The sequence below is a fragment of the Rhinolophus sinicus genome, linkage group LG07 (genome assembly GCF_036562045.2).
Source record: "Rhinolophus sinicus isolate RSC01 linkage group LG07, ASM3656204v1, whole genome shotgun sequence".
Classification (NCBI taxonomy): domain Eukaryota; kingdom Metazoa; phylum Chordata; class Mammalia; order Chiroptera; family Rhinolophidae; genus Rhinolophus; species Rhinolophus sinicus.
This window is the reverse complement of record NC_133757.1, coordinates 126,606,421-126,630,219: the sequence shown is the minus strand read 5'-3', so window position 1 is coordinate 126,630,219 and position 23,799 is coordinate 126,606,421. Positions and strand designations below refer to the sequence as shown.

At 39.6% G+C, this 23,799-nt stretch overlaps 1 long non-coding RNA gene across 3 annotated transcripts in view; it reads left to right on the top strand.

Annotated features, from left to right (window-relative positions):
• The first annotated feature begins 4,398 nt into the window (after window positions 1–4,398).
• The window catches only part of LOC141572769 (uncharacterized), a 168,822-nt gene continuing 149,421 nt past the window's right edge, over window positions 4,399–23,799 (top strand). For all 3 annotated transcript variants that reach the window (XR_012498267.1, XR_012498264.1, XR_012498266.1), the window contains exon 1: window positions 4,399–4,654. This is a non-coding gene — a long non-coding RNA (uncharacterized LOC141572769). The remainder of the gene's footprint in view (window positions 4,655–23,799) is intronic.

The following is a 23,799-nucleotide window of genomic DNA, read 5'->3' as shown; positions in this document are numbered from 1 at the left end:
GTTACAATTTCATGGTCTAATTCCGTATTCAAATATACCATAGAAAAAGCAAATCCAAAACAATTATGATTGCGAAAAGGTAGCGTTATTTTTTGTTTGTTTTGTTGTTGTGTTTTTTTTTAATCCAAATGCACACCTTTACATGCATAAAGAACTGAAGTTTTAATTTCAAGGCAGAGTAAAGAAGCTAGTCAAAAACGACACTTTTGCTATGTTAAAGAAATAACTGGTTTGCAACATAATATTTTCCACTTAAATATTTATACATTGTAAATCAAACATTAATATTTGACTCCTTAAAATGGCTTGAGAACTGATTGAAAGACACATACAGAAAACATCTAATGTTTTGAGAAAATAATGGGAACTTCTTTGACAAATGACATTTACTTCCAAAGCATGGATAGTTCTAGTCTTTATGAGCTACTTGATTTGGCTACTTGACAAATTCCTTCCTATTCATGAATAAACAGAATCATATGTAATGGATAGAAAATTAAAAAATTTGATCAGCTGATGTGTTCTGTTTTAAGTCTGAGGAAATCGGCTATCTTTTTTTTCTTCCTAATTCAGTGGATACTTGGGTTGGAATTGTAAGGAACTATTGAGTCTCTACCCTCCAACTTCTGTATTAAGTAAGCCCTCCTTAGCCTTAGTCTTTTTTCACTGGTGATTCAAAGTCAAAAATCAATTGCACAAATTTCAGATGGCTGAATGGAGAGAGCAAAATAATCAGTCACTCACATAACCTGATTAACCCTGGATAATGACTCAATGTGGCTTTAGAAGTAGCTTAAATATATTAATGAAGTATGCTTATTTAGAGAGAAATGGGACGTGATTTCAAGATTAAAGGAATGAACCTTTCAAAACAAAAGAATCAAATTCATCTGTTATGTCCCTTTATTGTGAAACATTCACTGATGCTGATGTATTTTTTAAAAGGCAGTCAGCCTGTTGTGAGACCAGTGGCAGTGAACGATTTTGTTTGCAGTCTCTATTTCCCCTAGAATTTTGAAGCTTTAATACCTATGAAATTACATCTAACCCATCCATCTAGTGGCAAATTGAATGGCAAAGGAGAGAAATGTAATGAGATTATAGAGTGCACTCAGCACGGAGCCTTGGCTTTCCGACAACATGGCTGTGCACATGCAAACAAAATGTAAGATATATGTTGTTTCTGCTAAATTAAAATGAGAAGTGATGGATGTTCAGAAATACTGTTAATTCCATCTCCTATGTAGCTAAGAGCAAAATCTGAAAGAGGGTTTTGAGATTTACAGGGTGCCTTCGGAACAGGACGTATCTGATCAGTTTTCAGAGTAGAACACTGATTCTAACAGTCATCCCGGAACTCCTGAACAGATGCCAGCGCCTGCTTTGAGTAGTACTGTGGTGACAGACACCCTTGTTCCTGTTTAAACTTTGTCATGACTTCATGACAGTGCAAGTCACTCCCTTTAACATGCAGGTGGGACGCTCAGCACAGGTGGGCGTGCCCTCGTCCCCTCCCTCACCTCCTGTCCAATGAGTGCTGTGACTTAGACCTTATCTGTGGGGAGTCACAGAGAGACTGTCCTGCCCCCAGTCTCCCAGGTGGCACTTATTCCAGCAGCAGGACCCGCACGAGGAGCAAGGTCTGAGCACTGAGCTCTCCTTGTGGCAGCAGAACCAGGAGAGCACACACCTTTTATGGCCACACTTGCATAGTAAGTGTAAATTACATCTATATATGTAATTTCACTAACCAATGTCACCCCAATAAATTTAATAAGGGTAATAAAATAGAACCCAAACTTAAGGTACTCAGTGGTCTGTTGGGTATTAAGCTGCACCGGTGTTGTCTGGCTGATGGCGGGTCTGTACCAGTGACCACACACGGTGTGGTGTGACCCGTGCTCCCACTGGCTTGCAGGAATGAGGTGTGCAGCCTGCATTTGGTGAGAACCTCTTTTGGCAACAACCTGATTTGTGGTTGGAAAAGAGCATCTTCATACATGTCCTCTCCTCCCTCTCAGGGGAGAAGGTGGCACTGTCCTTAGATGGTCCTTTGTTGTGGGTGTTAATGGTCCTTGAAGGGAAGGAGGGAACAATGCTAACGGCCCGTGGTGCTATGGTGAGTGCTGGCACCTCACAGTTTATCTTATTTCTCTGCCTCAGATCACGCCAGGTGCCATTTACTTCTCTGTGAGTTATGAAAAGCGAAGGTGCTCAATGCCTACAGTGTGTCATCGTCTTACAATTGTCCCCTGTGTGGGTCCACAGCTACAAAGTGGACACCATTTTTTAAAATGCCTTTGAAGAAAGTATCTACCATAAGTATGTTATTAGTCTAATCAGGTTAATATGAAATCAAGATTAATAAATCCTAATGATTTACTTAAGTATTTTTATGAATCAAAATTCGTGTACATGGCAATTCAGATTATTTTTGGAATGCCGATTATGCTATTTATTTTCTGTTATATTATTTCAGCACTCTGAAAATTAGCTGAAATAGGGAGAGATGCACACAAAAACATTTGTACACATATAAGTATGAAGATTTAAACTGACTTTCTAAATTTATGAAATAGCAATGATCTGTGGGTACACATATGAAGACCTTTGTGCTGTGTTTACATTACACTATATTTCCAGTTTGTGTAAAACGATTGCATGTAATAAAGAAAAAGAATTATTTAAAAATGGTTAATATTTTGAAGGCATTTTGTTGCATGAACACCTTGTGGTTTGTTGATAAAATATAAAGAAATGTGACCTACAGTTATTCTAGTTTTCAGTCTAATCTCTGGATAATCTCTGCTCTTATCTCTGCATTATATGCTGACACTGACAAACAGAAGCATGACATTTCATTCCTAGTCTCTCTTCTGTAGAACTCGGTCAATTCTGGAGAGTAGCTAGGATCAAATTAGAGAGTAAAATTACACCTTGCTAAAGGTGCATTTTGTTTTCCTTTCTCTAGGTATCGAGTATATCCCAAACATTAATGATGTTTGTTGACCCATTGTTAAACAAGCTTAGAATACCCTAAGTGTTACCAGGTGAGTGTGTGAAGACTGGAAAAAAAAAATAAATAAAAACTCCATACACTCTGCAATATTTTAGTATTCCCTTTAACATAATAGGAAATAACTAATAAGGAAGATGTATTTAGTTTTCATTTAGTTGTTTTTGAAATCCAGCATTGCACAAACAGCCAAATTAAAGCTTCAAATGCATTGCATGCTAGGAAAAAAAGAAAAACATGTTATATATTATTTTTGTCCAGTATTTCAATTTTGAAATACTATGTTGAAAACTTTAAAATTTGTATTCGTATGCAAATGTTGACTACAGCGTTAGAACATGGTAGCTTGATGTTAATGGGTTTTTATGCAAACATGATTGTATGCTAAGCTGATAACACCTTTCCTCAGAGTATGTGATGTAAGAAGCCGACCGAGCGCATTTGGAACTGAACAAGTCTAAACACTTTATCACCTGCTCTACTAGACAGAAATGGTTTCTAAATAACAGAGATTGAAAAGCTGTCTTTTGAATTATTTGAGATTTGATCACATTCTTTCCCCCCCCAACAGGTGTATTGGGGGGGGAGGGAAGGAATGGATTTTGAGGGGAAAACACGGGGCGGAGAGGTATGGAATAGAAAATGAATACAAATGTGAGCTGTTTTGCTAGTTGCGTTATAGCCACAGTGAGTACAGAGAGTGCGCTGCACAGAGAAACACAAGGGCTCAAGATCAAGGCGCGGCTTCGAGCAAACTGAAGGCTTCAGGCTCCTGCGTTTAGAATTTACGCTGCAGTCCTTGTTTTTTCATGGCACAGCCAATCTAACTCTTAATTGATACCATTCATTGAGGTGATTTGATCTAATCACGCGATCTAATTCTAAATCACACATTTGATTGTATCTCAGAAAAGTTTGCCCACGGACAGGGGCGTCCAGTGACGGTGGGGATGTTGTGTCCCCGAGCCCAGTGCTCACACCCCAGCAGGCGTCACTGCCACTCCTTGTGCCCGGCACGGAGGTGACTCACATGGCACAGGATTAGGGGCGTGGTCCCATTTAAGGGCTCATGGAGGGAGAGGGATGGTGGATGGAGACGCATGAAACGGAGACGAACAGACCCATACATGGCATGTGTCCGAGAAAAGACGTCTTGTGGTTTTATTTCCGCACAAAAGCTTTTGGGAGGAGGACAGGCTGTGGGCAAAGTACAATTCTTGCCGTGTCCTGGAAACTGTGAAGGACAGATGTGAATGCCAGACCGCAGTAACACGATGAGCCAGAAACCCATCGCCCGTTCAGACCGGCGATGACTGCTTTAAACTGCAGGGGTTGTGGGAGGGGGCGGAGAAGCCGTAAGACAGCTGGGGCTGTTGGGGATCCTGCGGGTGATGGAGGTTAAACTCCACCTTGATGTTTGACTGGCCGCAGCCTTCGGCCGCCCCGCCCGCTCTCGTGCCCACACCTGGGCGAGCTCCAGGACGCCCACCTGTTCCCCCCTTAGCACCTGCGCAGCTCCCACCAGGATCTGCACCTGCCCGTGGGCACCCACACAAGAAAGCCCCGCCCGGTCTGCGCTCCGCGCCCGCCGCCACTGTGGACCCACCGAGGTTGCTCTGCTCCCCTGGGACCCGCTAGGTGAGTGACGGGCCTGCGGGGCCGCGTGTGCCTTCAGCTGTGTGTGTGCGCGCGTGCGGGCGGCATCATCTGTCCCCACACTGAAACCACATTTCGGGGACATCCCTCCTGTTTTCAGAGTGGCCAGACTACGACAGTGCTAAGGAGGGTGTAATCATTCCGGATCTTTATTGTAGGTGATGGGGTGTGGATGTGTGTGTGTGTGTTTGTTTGTTTTTTCTCAAAAAAAGGGAAAGGGGCTGGATTCTAATGAAGTTCATTGGCGGTCATAATGATTTTTCAGTTTTTTGACTATTGAACTTAATGTGCCTGTCTAGATGTTTAGCAGTTTATTCCATTTTTGGCTCATGAAATCGAAGGAGGGAATATAGATTTGAAGGCCTGTTTAAAAAAGGAAGCGTTGAAAGCATGAGAAAGTTCAAGGTCATCCAGGAAAAGTGTTTTTGTAGTAAAAGAACAGGATTATCCATAATTCATATAATTAATTTAGTTTTTCTGTTAAATAATTGTTCTCTATGCTAATGATTGGGAAAGCAAGTTACTTATTTTACTTACACTGAGTTCAAATGAAAATGCTATTCAGCATTAGATTAGAAGAAATAATTCCAGCAACAGAAGAATAATCTCTCATTATGTGTAGTGCTTCTCAAGTTTTTTTAAAGTTTAAGTTTCACATCTTTAAAGATAACTTCAGAACTAAACCAGCGGTTTCTAGTACTTTCCGGAGCTGACTTCTACAAATGATGTGCTAATTATAAATATTATTTTTCATTTGAAATGTCTTAGAAGCTTGGGTTTATGCAGAAATAGCGTTTTCCCTTAGTCATGTAAAGATACAACATTGTTGACATACAATAAGAAAAAGCGAAATCATTGAGCGCTGTCTCCTGACTCACGCCAGACGGGGTCCTTATGTCACCAAACAGTATACTAGGGTGAGAAAAACACAAAATCAAAGTGAGGGTAAACTCTCTTTCCTGAAATTGCAGTGCTGCATCCGACTAAATATATTTGGAACAGAGCCCTTCCCTGTGTTGAGTGAGCCTCTGTTCAGCTGATTCGATTCTTTACTTCTCTTGGTCACTTATCAGTGTTTGGTTTCAATGACCATTATTTCAGCATTTCTATATTTGAGCACGTCATCTTTGGGCATTATTATGCTCTGTTCATTTGAGTAACTCCATTCTATGTTCTAATTAACTTATTCATATGGAGATATCATTAAATTTCGTTTTTAATACTTTTTAATTAAATGTATTGGGGTGACATTAGCTAATAAAATCATGTAGGTTTCAAGTGTACAATTCCATAATACATCATCTGTATATTGCATTGTGTGCTCACCACCCAGAGTCAGTTTTCCTTCCATCACCATATATTTGATCCCCTTTACCCTCTTCTACTATCTTCCCTCCCCCCTTACCCTCTGGTAACCACTAAACTATTGTCTGTGTCTATGAGTTTTTGTTTCTTCATTTGTTTGTCTTGTTCCTTTGTTGCTTTCAGTTTTATATCCCACATATTTGAAATCACATGGTTCTCTAATTTTTCTGTCTGGCTTATTTTGCTTAGCAGTATAATCTCCATCCATGTTGTGGCAAATAGTAGTATTCCATCTTTTATGGCAGTATAGTATTCCATTGTGTATATATACCACAGCTTCTTTATCCATTCATCTATCAAAAGACACTTTGGTTGTTTCCATGTCTTGGCCACCATAAATAAAGCTGCAATGAACATTGGAGCACACATGTCTTTCTGTATAAATGTTTTCAGATATTTTGGGTATATACCCAGGAGAGGGATTGCTGGATCATATGGTAATTCCATTCGTAATTTTTTGAGGAACCTCCACACTGCCTTCCATAGCAGCTGCACCAATCTGCATTCCCACCAACAGTGTATGAGGGTTCCTTTTTCTCCACAACCTCTCCAACACCTGTTACTATTTGTGTTGTTGATGATAGCCATTCTGACAGGTATGAGGTGGTGTCTCATTGTACTTTGATTAGCGTTTCCCTAATAATGAGTGAGATTGAGCAACTTTTCATATATCTGTTGGTCATCTGTATGTCTGTATGGGAGAAGTGTCTGTTCAGGTCCTCTGGCCATTTTTTAATTAGATTTTGTTTTGCTTCGTTTTGTCATTGATTTTTTATGAATATATATATATATATATATATATATATATATATATATATATAATTAGCCACTTATCAAAAATATTGTTTGTAAATATCTTCTCCAATTCAGTTAGTTGCCTCTTTGTTTGTTGGTGGTTTCTTTTGCTGTGCAGAAGCTTTTCTTAGGTCCGGCAGGATCAAACCAAAGGTCCGGCAGAATCAGAGAGAACCAAGCAAGTTAAATGCCAACAAAACTACTCCCAAGCCTGTAACTTTCTAACTCCGGAAAATCAAGACAGAGAAAAAACTCCTGAAGAACACCATAGGAAGAAGTGTCCTCACCTACAGAGGAAAATAAACATGTTTACGTGTGTTCATATACATCGGAATGAGTGACTGCAATGGTGCCAGGGCTCGGAGGAGGGAATGAGGGTGACCTCGTTACTATGAGGGCCTCACACTGTGTGAGGGAGTCCAGTGTTTGAAAGTGGACTTGGATGAGCTATAAATCTTTGTTGCAAACTCTAGGGTAATCACAAAAAAAAGTATAACGAATATCCTAAAAAACAGAAAATGGAATCATACAAAATATTCAATTAAAATCACAAAAGACAAAAATAGGAAGAAAGATCAAGGGTGACACATAGAAACCAGTAGTGGTTTCATCCAACTGTACCGATCATGACGCTGAACATCGGTGGGCTAAACACACTAATTAAAGAGAGACTGTCAGAGTGAGTCAATACACAAGGCCCACGTCCGTGGTGTCTACAGGAAACCCACTTTGTATGTAAAGGCGCACACAGGTTAAGCCACTAAATGGATGGAGACAAATATACCACGTAAGAGGCATCTATAGAGTAGCTCTATTAGTTTCAGACAGAGCCAACTTCAAAGTAAGAAGAGTTGCCAGTGATACAGAAGGACATTGCATAATGATAAAGGGTCAATTCTCCAAGAAAACATAACAGCTCTTACCGCATATGCACCTAATGACCGTGTCAAACGACATGAGGGACAAACTGTGATGGGACTGCAGGGAACATTCAATGAAGCCGCGATCACAGCTAGAAGACTTCAGCGCCTTTTATCCAAAATGGACATAGCCGGTGGCAGGAAGGCAGGACAGGTATCCAAAAGAGACCAAGAACTTTGAAAATTCAGCAGTAAGAAAATAAACGACCTCACTAAAGAGGCCGAAGACATCGGCGGCTGCATGAGCCAGGAGGTCCACCGATGTGCCACCTGGTGGGGAAGCTGGAGCCAGGAGGCTGCAGTCGTGTGGGGTTGGGCCTATATGGGGTCCTCTGTACCATCCTTTCAGTCTGTAAACCTAAACCTCCTCTAAAACAGTCTTAGGCATCTTGGTTTTTACTATTAATCGCGTAGTAAGCAACTTACATTTTGCTGAATCAAAGTAGGCATACATACCCAAATATGGTACACCTCTCAAATATCTGATCAAATTCTGGCTCGCACAAAAGCTGCCATTTCAGAGCTGCAGGAAGTTTTGGTTTTTCTTTTTCTTTTTGACATGGTTAACTTGATCTTCCTTGAAGAAGCTATGAGAGAGGATGTTTCTCTATATGGGGTAAAATAAGTCCTGAGAAATTGCCTCTATTACACCTTGCAAGTCCGATACGGGTGGTAAGCCGCTGTCAGGAACCGCACTGCACAGTGTGACACTGAGCAAGGTCCCCAGACCCAAGAAGCCTCTCCCGGACAAGGTCACCGGAGGGATGGCCTCACTGCTGGCTGGCTCAGGAGGTGCGTTTTGCTCCCGTAGGGTACGTAGTGCAGTGGCAGGGTTGCCTTGACAGTATCAATGCTAGATTCAGAGAGTCGTCAGTGGAAAGAGTTGATAGGAAGCCCCCCTTGAAGGAGGGTCGGAAGTAACTACTGACCTGGCCTCGCTCGGGGGAGACAGTGTCCAGGTATGCGGCCCACCCAGTGGACCCTCCAGTGGCGGATGAGCAGGCTTGAGAAAGGCCATGCTGCACAGAGTGACTTAAACGTGAGGATCAAACTCCTACTAAAAGGAGCCTGTCTGAGGGCAGGAGCTGTATTGGGAGACAATCTATTGTGGGTTAGCAGGGAGATGTTTTCCTGTCTCTTCTGGAACTTCGATGGGGGGGAGAGGGGGATCAAGGAAGGCCAGCCTGGTGTGACACTGAGGGTGGAGTTGGGCTAGAATATTTATTAGGAATCTTACTGCATTATTACATGGATTTGGGTTATTGTTTGTTTGTGCTCTGATTACAAATTTACATGGGTCTCAATGACCCCTACTTCATTTTTCTCACGTGTAATTCTGTAAAAACGCCTATATACCTATGATTAAAATTCTGATTTTTTAAAAAAAATCAGGAATCTATTGCACAAATACATCATTTAAAAATTATTTATTTTGTAGGAAAAATAATTTATTTGTACATTGAACTTTAATCCTGATACTTCATTAACAACCTTTGAAGCTGAAAATATGTTTTGCATAAATTTACTTAATGGACATCTAATGAAACTAAAATGGACTTAAAAATAATTATATGTCAAATACGTAAAGGAATTTAGGAAATAAAGTGGTATAACTGGGTTTTTATTAGCAGTTATATGGGGGTAGCACGTGCTGTTGTACATACATCAAGGAATGAAATGTTAGTTTTAAAGATTTCTTTTTGAAAGCGATACGGATCCGTGGGTCGTTCAGCTCAGGAAATGGTGCGATGAGAATAGAGAACAAGGTTCCATGTCAGTGGGGCCCTGCAGTCCTCACGGGGCTGCCATATACATGCAGTGGGGGTGGGGCAGAAGTTAGCCAAGAAGGCGTGAGTGGTAACAGTAAAATGGGGCAGATTCACTGCTTTTCGGTAAAACTTTAACAATGAATTTAGCAAAACAGAGGAGAAAATGCTGCAACGTAGGCAATGACGTGCTGTCACACGATTTCATCTCTAGTTGGCAATAGGTTGTGTCCCTTTTATAGCAACGTGTTCATTACACACCCGATGTACAGCCAAGCTAGCCAGAGTCTCTTAAAAATATGCAACAGTAATTTTGCATGCGATCTTTTGAGCTACATAAGCCTGACCTTCGGTAATCTAGAAGAACCTAATTCAATACTGAGATGAAATGTGAACGAGAATTTTGAGTTCCCTGTTGAAGCAAACTTCTGTTACCAACACTTAGTTTCTCGCCCAACGTTTAAGGAGGACAGGCTCTTCTCTGTGCACACCACTAAGTTGCCCACATTGGTGACAGGATGGCCCCCCTCCCACAGACCAGCACCAAGCCAGCCTGCGCTCTCCTGCCAGTGTACACGACATCACTCCCTGCTTGTTAAAAGCACCGCTAGTCCACCCATCAACTAACCAACCAGTCAATCAAATCCCAACTGTGTAAGTGGCTTGGAAAATGTGTTCAGAAAAACAATTTTTCCTGTAGCCAAGCAAGGGCTAAATTTGATGACGCAGATGTGATATCACATTTATTGCAGGGATTGGAGGGCCTTGATTTGATGGACAGAGGTACACACACACCCTGGAATGTCCGTGCCAGGAAGTGTGAGCCAGCGTCTGCCCTCAGTCTGCTGTTTGGGGACTCAGCACTGCTGGGTTTGACCTGCCTGAGTCTCCTCCCAGGAGGGTGCCGTCCTCAGACCGTCACCTGTCACTTTGGAGCTGATGGCCAACTCCCTCCGATTCCAGGCCCTCAGTAAATTGCCCTCGCCCTACCTCATAGGCCTGGTGGCCAGACCAGCATCTGTTCCCAGCCTTTATCTAGTCTCGCAGGTCATGTGGCTTTTCACTGTCAGCTGAACAGAGGTTTGCCATGGTGGAGCTCTGCCCACTTGTTCCAGTTCATTTAGTTTTCCTTAATTTTTCCAGTAACGACGTCTGTGAGGTTTCTAGAGGTTAGATTTAGGTTAAAAAGGAGTTTCTGTGGAGAGTAAGAAATGAAGCATTTTTCAGGTTTTAAAAGAATGAACAAAGATTTCTTTATTTAAATAAACAAAAATATTTGTTTATTTTACCTAAACAGAATGTTGAAGAACAACTTCCTAACATGTGAAAGAGAAAAAGGGACCCTCCAATCATGGCCCATGGATGTTAGTGCCTCTTGCTAAGCACCTACCATACTTGATGTGCTGTTTTGTCCTCGGCCCTGGTGCTACTCCCGTGAATGTCTGCCCTCCTGACACTTAGATTCAGGAAGGGAAGACCTAACAGACATGTAAATAGATACAGTGGATGATATAATTTCATGCAGTGATAAATGCCCGGAGGAGGGAAAACATGGGAAAGTCATAGGGTGACGACAGAGATTATGTGCTTAATGGGTCTAATCAAGGTTGGTCTCTCCAAAGAAGTGGTACCTGACTCGAGTCGGTACCTGACAGGAAGAAGCCAGGCACTGCAGAGAAGAGAACAAAGGAAGGAAGACAGAGACCCAGGTGTAGAAGAAATCCCGTGAGCATAAGCAGACCGCATGGCAGACAACATGAAGACCCGTGGCTGGACGGGAGGAGAGGGAGAAAGACGCGAGCCCGGGATGCTGGTAAGGCATTTCAGAGCTCTGTAAGTATAACACGGATCCTCTGGCTGGTAGGAGTCTTTCACTTGAATTGTACGTCTGAATACTAAACAATTTTATTTTGGAAACTGCAACACAGAAGAATATCACGTGAACTGTTTCCAGAAGCCAGAGGTGCTGTTTTGAACAGAAAGCATCTCCATTGTAGCGTCACCTGTGTGACACAGTGTGGCGCAGGAGACCTTCCGTAGCATCGGCAGATTGAAGTAATGACCCGTGCTGTAAAAACTCAGAAATTTGGCATCAGTGGCTTCTATAACATGCTTGAGGAGTTGATACATCTCAAAAGCATTCAGAGTGTATCATAAGTCTATTAGTAGGCTGTGAAGTTAGTCATAATGAACTCACTGTACGGAAATTCGTTTCTTTCTTGCCGTGCCAGCTGGGAAAAGTTTACAAGCCTGGTTGGGACAAATTTTCTGCCAGAAATGATGTTCTGCGTTAAATAACAAAATTCATGTGAGTAAATTGTAAAGATCTTACTGGCTTTATTCACTGATTCCTGAACTGGGCGGCCACCCATATAGGAAACAGAAAGGAGCTCCGAGGAGCTGTCTAAACAGAAGGTTTGTAAAGGCGGAAAGGAAAAAAAAAAAAAGAAAAGAAAAGAAAAGAAAAGAAATTTCTAGCAGAGAAATTTCTGGTAGTTTCAGACTTAGGTCTCCCTCCCATGGGCTCCATCAGGCAGATGACCGCACTAGTGTGACCAGGTAAGTCCAGAAGGACTGGTTACGAGCTCCATTCCTGGGGGAGGTTGACGGTGCTGTGAGGCTGGGAATTCAGCCTGGGTTCGCTGATGTGGGCTCAGCACAAGGGATTCCATCTTGAGTCTGCTGTCTGTGAATAGGAATGAATCTCCTGCATAATTGAAACAAAGAGAATATGTTTTATAAGAGTAAAATCTTGTTGGAAATATTGAATTCATTTAGGTTTCATCTATATCTATCAATATGTAGGCTTAACATTCTCTTTATGGTTTTAGAAGGCATCTGTTGTGTGTAATACGGTGTGTTGGACCACTGAAACAAGTAGGCATAATACAGGTTTGGGGAAGAAATATGTATACTGACCTGTAATTTTCAAAGACTAAAAAAGGCGCGTCCCACTAACAATTTATAATTTAATTTATAATTTAATACCAGGGCGTGTGGTCAACACTCATTCAGAAGAGTGTGGTTTCTTGCACAGATGAATGTATAGCTAGCTATGTGGTTGCAAATTTGCTTGTATTAATAAATGGAAAATAAAGGCAGATATTGTACTTCTGTTACACAATATATAGTATTAGAATTAGGAAGCTGTATTAATTGGCTGAAATAATTATGTTTTTAATCCGGTTGAAAATTAGGTAAAGAATTTCTATTACCCTTTAAAAGAAAGAGTTTGTCATAGCAAGAAAATTCATACTATTTCGCAGCTTATAAAAAGGAAGAATCAGAAAAACAGAAGAAAACGCCCAAAGAACTGAAAATGTCTTTGTCAGGAGAGAAGAGGCTACATATGCAGTGTTACGGCATAAATGGGGAGCCCATCCCCGACTCCGGGCTGCAGCCTCAATGGAAAGAGGAGGAGGGTATTTGTTTACGTGTGTGTGTATGTGCCTGCCTGCCTGTCTACACACGGGCACACAGACATGGGCACATCTGAGTTTGTACATATGTGTATATAGCGTCATTCCAAGGTCCCAAACCTGAATGTCAGAATCTGCAGGCCATCCCAGCCGCCGCCACTCCTCACACCACTATATCAAGAACAGTAAGAGGAGGCCATGGAGTTTCCCACGTGAGTCTGTTTGGGTCCTCCACCTCTGGGAAGGCAAAGGATACTGGCTGATTAGAAACCGGGCCTCTCTTTGCAATGGCAGGAGAACAATCGTGAAGGTTAAGGCGGTGCTTTAAAGCTGGAGCAGCCCTCTTGGATATAAAAGCCGCCTCTGTTCTGACATTGCACGAGACACTGTAGACAGGTGACTAGGACAGAGGCTTAGTCTCACTCAAACTGCAGAAGTTAGACACGCATAAAATAAGCAGTCGAGTCACCCCACCATCGTGACACGTGGGGCTAGCACTGTCTTCCAGGACTCATCGCAGCAGTGTAGGAAATCTGTGTTTGCTCGTTCTCATAAGCTCTCTCATTGTATGTTGGTGTTCTTATATAAGGATCCTAAAAATCACTAGACATTTCCTTTCAGGTGGTACTTTCTCTCTATCTACATGTCCAGTTTATTATAGGACAGTGTCTGCTTTGCCATTTTCTCCCTGATAACTAGTTTAGATCCCTCAGATAAGTGGGACCAGACAGTGTGTGACCTTCTGTGACTGGTTTATTTCACTGAGCATCACGGCCTCCAGGGTCACCCATGCTGTCACATGCGGCAGGATCTCCGTTTTTAAGGGTGAATAATATTCCGTGTGTATCTGTCACATTTTCTTTTTCCATTCATTTGTTGTTGGATATTTAGGCTGTCTCACTATCTTGGCTGTTAGAAAAATGCTGCACAGAACACAGGTGTGCAAATATCTCTTCTAAATCCTGTTTCAATACCTTTGGATAAATATTCAAAAGTGGGGTTGCTGGGTTGTATGGTGGTTCTATTTTTAATTTTTTGAGGAAACTCCATACTGTTTTCCATAGTGGCTGCACCATCACCATTCCCACCACCCGTACATGAAGGTTCCCTTTTCTCCACATCCTCGCCAACACTTGTTATTTCTTCTTGCTGATCGCCATTCTGACAGGTGTGAGGTGATATCACGCTGTGCTTTTGTTTTGCATTTCCCCGATGATTAGTGATGTTGAGCATTTTTTTCATGTGCCTGTTGGCCATTTGTATGTCTTCTGTGGAAACAAATGTCTATTCAGATCTTCTGCCCATTTTTAAATTGGATTGTCTTTGCTGTTGAGTTCTTTATATATTTTGGGCATCAACCCCTCTAGTAGATATATTGTTTGCAAAATTTCTCCCATTCCATAAGTTGCATTTTGATTTTTGTTGATGGTTTCCTTTGCTGTGCAGATGTGTTTAGTTTGATGTCATCCCACGTGTTTATTTTTGCTTTTGCTGCCTTTGCTATTAGTGTCAGATCCATAAAATCGTTGCCAAGACTGACATCAAAGAAATAATTGACTAAGTTTTCTCCTAGGAGCTTTATGGTTTCAGGTCTTATGTTCAAGTCTTTAATTCATTTTGAGTTAATTTTTGTGTGTGCTGTAAAATAGTGCCCTGGCTCCTTTCTTTGCATGTGGCTGTCCAGTTTTCCCAGCATCGTATATTGAAGAGACTGTCTTTCCCGTTACTTCCCCTTTCTGCATACTCTTTCACTTCTTGTTATGAATTGATTGACCATCTATCTGTGGGTTAATTTATGGGGATCTCTGTTCTGTTTCATTGATGTGTGTGTGTCTCCTTTTATGGCAACCATACTGTTTTGTAATATAGTTTGTAATATAGCTTTATAATATAGTTTGAAGTCAGGAAATGTGATGCTTCTAGCTTTGTTCTTCTTTCAAGAGATTGCTTTGGATATTCAGTCTTTTTTGTGGTACCCTACAAATTTTAGGATTGCATGTTCTATTTCATGAAAAACGCCATTGGAATTTTAAAGGAAATTGCATTCATCTGTAGATTGCTTCCGGTACTATGGATATTTTAACAATATTGATTCTTCCATCCATAAGCATAGAATATTTACATTTATTTATCTCCAATTCCTTTCACAAATGTTTTATACTTTTCCTTGTACAGATATTTTACCTCCTTGGCTAAATTTATTCCTAGGTGCTTTATTTTTTTCAATGCAATTGTAAATGAGATTATTTTTTAAATTTCTGTTTGATAGTTTGTTATAGGTGTAAAGATATGCAATAAACTTTTGTATGTTGATTTTGTATCCTGCAAATTTGCCGAATTTGTTTATTAGTTCTAACAGTTTTTGATGGAGTCTACGGTTTTTTATACATAATAGCTTGTCATCGGCAAGTGACATTTTACTTCTCCCTTTCTGATTTGGATGTCGTCTATATATTTTTCTTGCTTAGTTGCTCTGGCTGGACGTCCAATACAATGTTGAGTAAAAGTGGTGACAGTGGACATCTTTGTCCTCTTCCTGATCTTAGAGGAAAGGCTTTCAGCTTTTCACCGTGAAGTATGATGAAGTATGTGGGTTGGTCATGTATGATCTTTATTATGTTGAGGTAAATTTCCTCTAGACTCTCTCTGCTGAGAATTTTTATCACAAATGAATGTTGCATTTTGTCAAATGTTTTTCTGCATCTATTTGGGTGATCATATGATTTTTATCCTTCATTTTGTTAATGTGGTGCATCACATTGATGGATTTGTAGATGTTGAACCAGCCTTGCATTCCTGGAATAATTCCCACTCAATCATGATGTGTGGCCATTTTAATACACTGTTGAACTTGCTTTGCTAATATTTTGTTGAGAATTTTTGCATGTGTGTTCATGAGGGATACTGACCTTTAACTGTCATTTCTGGTGGTATCTTTGATTTTGGTATCAGGGTAATGCTGGTCTCAAAAAATGAGTTTAGAGGTATTCTCTCCTCTTCTGCTTTTTGGAAGAGTTTGAGAAGAACTAGTATTCTTCAATGAATGTTTGTTATAATTTACTGATGAAGCCATCTGTTCCTGGAATTTTGTTTGTAGGGAGGTTTTAAATGACTGATTCAATCACCTTGTTGGTAATGGGTCTCTTCAGGTTTTCTATTTCTTTATGATTCATTCTTGGTAGGTTGTATGTTTCTAGGAGCTTATCTACTTCTAGATTGTCCAATTTGTTGGTGTATTTTTGTTGATAGTAGTCTCTTATGATGCTTTGTATTTCTGTGGCATCAGCTGTAACATCCCCTCTTTCATTTCTGATTTTATTTATTTGCGTTCTCCTTTTTTTCTAGATGAGTCTAATTCAAGATTTGTCAATTTTATCTTTTTAAAGAACCAGTTCGTAGTTTCATTGATATTTTGTATTGTCTTTTCTGTTTTTATTTCTTTGAATTTATTTCGACTCTTTGTTATTTCCTCCCTTCTAACTTTGAATGGTGGCGACGGTTCTCCTCCTCCTCCCCCTCCTCCTTCCTTGAGGTATGAAGTTAGACTTTTTGATATTTTTTCTTGTTTCTTGAAATAGGCATTTATACATATGAACTTCCCTCTTAAACCTGCTGTTACTGTATCTCATAAATTTTGGATGTTGTATTTCTATTTTTATTTGTCTCAAGGTATTTTTTTTTATTTTATTTCTCTTTTGATTTCTTGTTCTTGCCTAATTGCTCTAGATGGGACTTCCTGTAATATACTGAATACAAGTGGTGAGAGTGGGCATGTTGACCTTGTTCCTGATCTTAGATAAAAACCTTACAGTTTTTTACAATTGAATATGATGTTAGCTGTGTGATATTTATATGTGACCTTTATTATGCTAAGGTAAATGTCTTCAATTCATTGTTTGTTGAGTGTTTTTATTATGAAAGATTGTTGAACTCTGGAAAATGCTTTTTCTTTATCAATTGAGGTGATTATATGATTTTTCTTTCTTTCATACTGTTGATGTGGTATATTACAGTTATTGATTTTCATATGTTGAATTATCTTGCACCCAAGGACAAATCCTTCTTGGGCATGGTGTATAATCCTTCTAACATACTGGTGAATTCAGTTTGCTAGTATTGAGGATTTTTGCTTGAATATTCATCAAGGATATTGGTCTGTAGACTTCTTTTCTTGTGGTGTCTTTCATTTTGCTAACCTTGGCATCATAAAATGAGTTGAGAAATGTTTCCTCTTCCTCAATGTTTTGGAAGAGTTGGAGAAGGATTGACATTCATTCTTTTTAAAATATTTAGTAGAATTCTTCAGTGAAGCCACCTACTTGGTCCTGGGCTTTCTCTCTTTCGGGGGATTTTGATCAGTGATTCAATCTCCTTACTTATCATAAGTCTATTTAGATTTTCTATTTTCTTCATCGTTTGATTTTGATAGTTTGCATGTTGATAAGAATTTGTCCATTTCTTCTAGGTTAGCCAATTTTTTGGCATATAATTATCCACAGTAGTCTCTTATAATCCTATTCTTTATTTTTCTTTTATCCTTTTTTTTTTAAATTTGAGGCATCTGTTGTAATGCTTCCTCATTCATTTTTGAGTTGAGTTGAGTCCTCCTTTGTTTGTTAATTGATCTAAGGACTGGTCAACTTTGTTAAATTTTTTTTGAAAGACTACTCTTATTTTCACTTATTTCCCCTTATTATTTTCTATTCTCTATTTTATTTATTTTCTATTCTCTATTTTATTTATTTCTGTTCCAATCTTTATTTCCTTATTTCTGCTAACTTGGGATTTTATATATTTATTTACTTATTTTTGTTCTCTGAGGTATATATATATATATATATATATATATATATATATATATAGAGAGAGAGAGAGAGAGAGAGAGAGAGAGAGAGAGAGATACAGACATATATATATATATATATATATATATATATATATATATATATATATATATATATATATCTTAATGTTAGTATTGACTACTATTGACTTCCTTCTATTTACTGCATTCCACAAATTTTGGTATGTTGTGTTTTCCTTGTCATTTGTCTCGATATTTTCTAATTTCCCTTTTGACTTCTTCTTTGACACAACAGTTGTTCAGAGTGTTGTTTTTTGGTTTTTTGTTTGTTTGTTTTTGTTTTAATTTTCACATATTTTTAGATGTTCCTGTTTTCTATTTGCTGTTGATTTCTAGTTTCATTCCATTGTGGTCAGAGAAGATACTTTGTATGATTTTAATCTTACATTTAGACGTTCTTTTGTGGCCTAACATGTGATCTATCCTGGGGACTATTCCCTGTGCACTAGAGAACATGTGTATTGCATTTGTATTGGGTAGAGTGTTCTGTATATATGTCCATTAGGTTTAATTGCTGTAATGTTGAAGTCCTCTTTTCCTTATTGATAATTTTTACTTGTTTTTGTATCCATTATTAAAAATGGGGTATTAAAATATTTTCGTATTATAATATTATTGTCTACTTCTATCTTCAGTTCTGTCAATATTTGCTTCATATATTTGGGTACACTGATGATAGATGAATATACAGTTATAGTTGTTATATCTTGCTGGTTTCTTTTTCTTTTTTATTATCAATGCCCTTCTTTGTTTGTTGCGACCATTTTTGACATTAAGTCGATTCTGTCTTATATAAATATGGCCATTCCTGCTGTCCTTTGGTTGTGATTCATATGAAATAGTTTTTTCATCCTTTTACTTTTAGCCTATGTGTGTCTTTACATTTAAGGTGCGTCTCTTATACATGTATACATTTTTTTTTTTTTTACATTCAGCCACTCTCTAGCTTGTGATTGGGGAGTTTAATCCATTTATATTTAAAGCAATTACTGACACGGAAGGACTTACTGTTGCTTCTTTGCTGTTTTCTAGTTTTCTTGTAGCTATTTTGTTCCTCTTGTCTTCTCACTGCCTTCATAAGTCTTTCATTATTATTAGTTTTTTACGTGCTTTGATGCCATTCTAATTGTGTTTTGTGTATCTTCTATAGGTATTTTCTTTGTGGCTCCCCTATGAAACATCTTATTGTTATAACAATCTATCTTAAACTGATAACAACTTAACTTCAATCATTTCTACTCTATTACATCTCCCTAAGCAAATTTATTTTATTGATGTTACAAGTTATATCCTTGTATATTGTGTATCCTTTAACAGTTTTATAGTTATAGCTATTTTTATTCTTTCCCCCCAATTCTATGCCAGAATTAAAAGTGCTTCACAAACCACCATTATATTATTACATTTTTCTGTATTTGTCTACATACTTCCCTTTAACAGCAAGCATTATGTTCCCATACACTTTTGTATTGCTGTCTAGCATCCTCGCATTGCACTTGGGAGAAACCCCTTTAACATTTCTTGTAAGGCAGGTCCAGTTGTGATGAATTCCCTTTCTTTTGTTTGTCTGGGAAAGTCTTAATTTCTCCTTCACCTTCAAAGAGCAGTTTTAGATATAATATTCTTCACTGGTAGTTGTTTTTCTTTCAGTACTTTTAATATACCTCCTCATTCCTTTCTGACCTGCAAATTTTCTTCTGAGAAACCCACTGATAATCCAACTAGAGCTGCCTTATATGTGATGAGTTTCTTTCTCTTGCTATTTTTAAGATTCTGTTTTTGTCTTTGACTTTTGATAATTTTATTTTAATATATCTCAATATGGACTGCTTTGGGTTCATCCTCATTAGAATCTTGAATATTTTGAAATTTTTTTTTAATTAAATTTATTGGGGTGACAATTGTTAGTAAAATTACATAGATTTCGGGTGTACAATTCTGTATTACATCATCTATAAATCCCATTGTGTGTTCATCACCCAGAGTCAGTTCTCCTTCCATCAAAATATATTCGATCCCCCTTACCCTCATCTCCCACCCCCCAACCCCTAACCCCCACCCCCCTTTGGTTTGGTGGTTGCCAGAGGGTAATATTTTGAATTTTGATGTCCACTTTGTTCATATTTGGGAAGCTTTGGGCCATTAATTTTTTGAATAAGCTACCTACCCCTTCTCTCTTTCTCTCTCGCCTCCTTCTGGAATTTCTGTAATTGCACGTACTGGTCCACTTGATCGTTTGTCAAATCCCTTAGACTTTCTTCAGTTGTCTTTATTCTTTATATCTTTTGTTTTTCAATGGGATAATTTCACTGATTGTTTCTTCTGCTTCATTAAGTCTGCTGAACAAATCTAATGAATTTTCCAATTCTGTTACTGTATTTTCTCCTCTAGAATTTTTAAAATTGTTTTTATCTCTGTTGATATTCTCAATTTGTTCATGCATCATTTTTCTGATTTGGGTTAGCTGTTTTCTCTTTAGAACATTGAGCTTCTTTAAAATTGTTGTTTGGAATTATGTGTCATGTAATTCATAGATCTCCTTTTCTTTGGAGTTAATTACTAGAGATTTACTTTGTTCCTTTGGGCCATATTTCCCCGTTTTTCTTTCGTATGCCTTGGGATTTTGAGTGTGTGCGGCAAATTTTATGCATTTGTATAAACTGCCACCTGTCCTGCTCTTTATGGACTGGTTGAATACCAGGTAAGACCTCCCCTTCAATAATCAGCCCAGCTAGAGAGTCTGGGGGGTCTCTGAAACCTTTTGGGAGGCCATGAGACTTTTCCAGGCTCATGTGATTTCCCAAATAGAAAGGTTTCCCAGTTTCTTTCTCAGGCGTACACGATCTCTTGCTCCCTCTGGTGTCTATCTGTGGTACTGCAGACTTTCCATGCTAAGGCAACAAGCGACTGTGCTCTCGATTTCAGCAGCCCCCAGACATCGCAAGTGTGCTAGGTCCCCAGCACCCTAACTCAGGTGAGACAGGCACCAGCCCTTTGGGAAGCTCTATGAAAAGCTGGGACTCCAGGTGTCCACTCTATTCGTCTCCTCCCTTTTGATGTTGAAGCCAAGAGTTGCATACCTTCTGATTGTGCCAAAATCCAGCAGGTTTTGTCTGTGGCACCACCAGCCCTCCAGTGCCACAGCAAGCTGTCCCTGCTCCTGTGCGCGCGCGTCTCTCTCTGTGTGTAAATATACATCTATATGGTAAGCTACATTTGCCACTGCATCTCAAAATAATTATAAAAAGAGTCTATTTGCCACTGCATCTCAAAATAATAATTTTTAAAAATAACCTGTAGTATTTCAACTCGTGAGAGTGAAAGCCTCGTAAATTAACTTCTAAGTGTAGCATGGAAAATAGTGTTCCATGAGAAATTTCTCCGTAATTTCTGGATTTGTATTCAGTTTACATATACAGAAGCGATGAGTTGTCAAGCATTTGCCAACGTTCCTATGGTGTACAATTATGTTAGGATAGTCTAATTTAATAGAAATAATGATTGGAAAAGAAAGCTAATGGTTATCGAGCCTTCTCTATGAGTCTGTTTCCATAAACCAGATTTACTTATCTATTGGAGGAGTGCAAGCAACTCCTTTCCACTTGCTGATACGACATTACATGGACTTAGAGCCTATGGAAGTTCCCGGTGTCGTGGCCTGTGGGTGCCTGAGCTCCAGGTGAGTGCTCCGTGGCCGCCAGCCCTCACCCTGCAGCCGGGCAGGACTGTGTGGCTGTTACTGAGGACAACGGTTCATAGTCATCTTTGCAAAGCGGTGATACTACATTTTTGTTAAACAATATTTTTTAAAGTAAATGTTGCTTGAAATGAATCTAACTGAATTGACTAGAAATCAAATGAAGTAATGAAAGGCTGAAGCATTTCTTCAGAAGAATCAAGAATAAAGAATCCGTCATTAAAATATGAATTTCTATAAATGATGGGTTAGAGTCTGTCACAATGTGGGTAAAAGGAAAGAAAACCTTCAGCTGGCTTTAGGCAGCCTTGCTGAGCGTATGTGGGTATCACACTGAGGCACAGACACCCAAGCCGCTGCAGGGACTGACTGGGAACGCGTGAGCCCACAAGGGCGAGTCTGTGTGACGTTCCACAGAGCCTTGCTTCTGTGCAGAAGACATGTCACAGCTGAAAGATAAACATTTTGATTTTTAAAAAACAAATCCAGACATTAAAACCACCACAGTAACAGCCTCTCTGCCAGAGCCTGGATCAGACCACTAAAGACTGTTGGCAGGCAGGACGCTGGCACGTTCAGGCACTCGTGTGACAGGGCACTAAGCCAGCAGGCGCCTTTTGCGGGTGGAATTAGGGACCAGAGCTGTCACAAGTGTCTGTCACAAGCGTCAGGTGGGCTCCCGGGCCGTGCTGCAGTCTCTTCCTGCACGTCAGAGGGACTAACCCCTGAGACTCTCAGACCCCCAGGATCTACCTGGCACTGACAAAGGCCCCTGTGATTGCCGTGGCTTCCTTCCAGGGAGAGTTAAGGCCGACCCACAGGTGTCGTGCCCGTCAGTGTGCTCATTTATTCACACAGAAATGCAGTGGGTGGAACAGCCTCTTAACATCAACATCACAGCACAGTGAAGTCACAGCACTATGGCCGTCAACGTGGCAACTACAATTTAGTAAAGGATTATGATAACGAACCAGTCCCAGAGTCAATCAGAATCCAGTGTGCAGGGCGGCTGGTCCGGGATGTCGGTCAGCAGAGGTTGGGTCTGAGTCTGGTGGAGCAGAGGGGCAGCCTGGTCACCTCTCAGTCAGGAGTGGCTCTCTGAGCCGCCCTGGGTTCTTAAGGACTTGAGCAGAACTGTATGACGTCACCTTGTCAGTCCTCACAGGCTTGTTTCCTGTCAGGCCCTGCAGCTGCCGCACCATCTATCTGGTGGTCGTTTATCTTCATGGGGAATTTCCACAGCACTTAGTGTCCAAGATGGAGTCACTCTTGCTCATATAAAAACACACTTTCCAGGGGCGATCTCCACAGTGACAGAGCTCCAGAAGGTATGGATTATACTCTGCATCCTCAGAAGGAATGTTGAATGAATAATCCTGAGGATTTATCTAGCACTGAATAGGCTATAAAGCTAAATATGTTCAACAGAGAACTTCAGTAAAGCGAGGGAATAATTTAGAAATACATCAGACCTTTAAATTGTTTGAATAAATATGTATTTTATAAATACGAAATTTAAACAGAATCTAACAATATGAATTATAACATGCAAAAACTAGACTTGCTATAGTTTCTTAAATTTCTAATTCTGAAAGAGTAACATACTCAGCACAAAACAAAATCAGATACAAAGGTGAATGAATAAAATGTGTAATAATAGTCACTCATCCTATATGCAATCTCATTCTACCCACCCACTCCTTATTTATTTACAAACGAATAAGTAAAAAATGTGCAATCCAAACAAGTGATGATGCAACAGAAGCAATGAAAGAAAGAAAAAAAGGAATTTGCCTAACATCATGCAGTTAGCAAAGCTGGGGCGTTTGCTTCAAAAATCCATGTTCTTCTCATAAACCTAACTCATTTGTTTACTGAACACTATTTCCAAGTCTGGTACGTACTTTACATTTTAACGGATGTGAGAAATATGTAAGTCCACCAGAAACCCCCACTTCTCCACCCCCACTGCAGCCACCGATGTGGTCTGTTCTATTCAAATCTTAAATTGGAAGACCAATGGCTGTCTGAAATATATAGAATTTAAGTATTTAAAATTTATAGAGTTTTAGACAACTCAATAGAAAAACTGATAGAAAAAAAGTTAGGAATGGATAATTCTCTCACACATATCTAAATGGCTGGAGCACATGAGAAAGGACACTCTGATGAAAATGGAAACAAGACATGAGTTTTATTCTATTGAATTAGTAAATACGGAATGATCTGTGATGTTGTCACTGGGAGGTGGAATAAATGATCCAGTCATATGTCCCTGGTGCAAAAACAATTTTCCCCCAG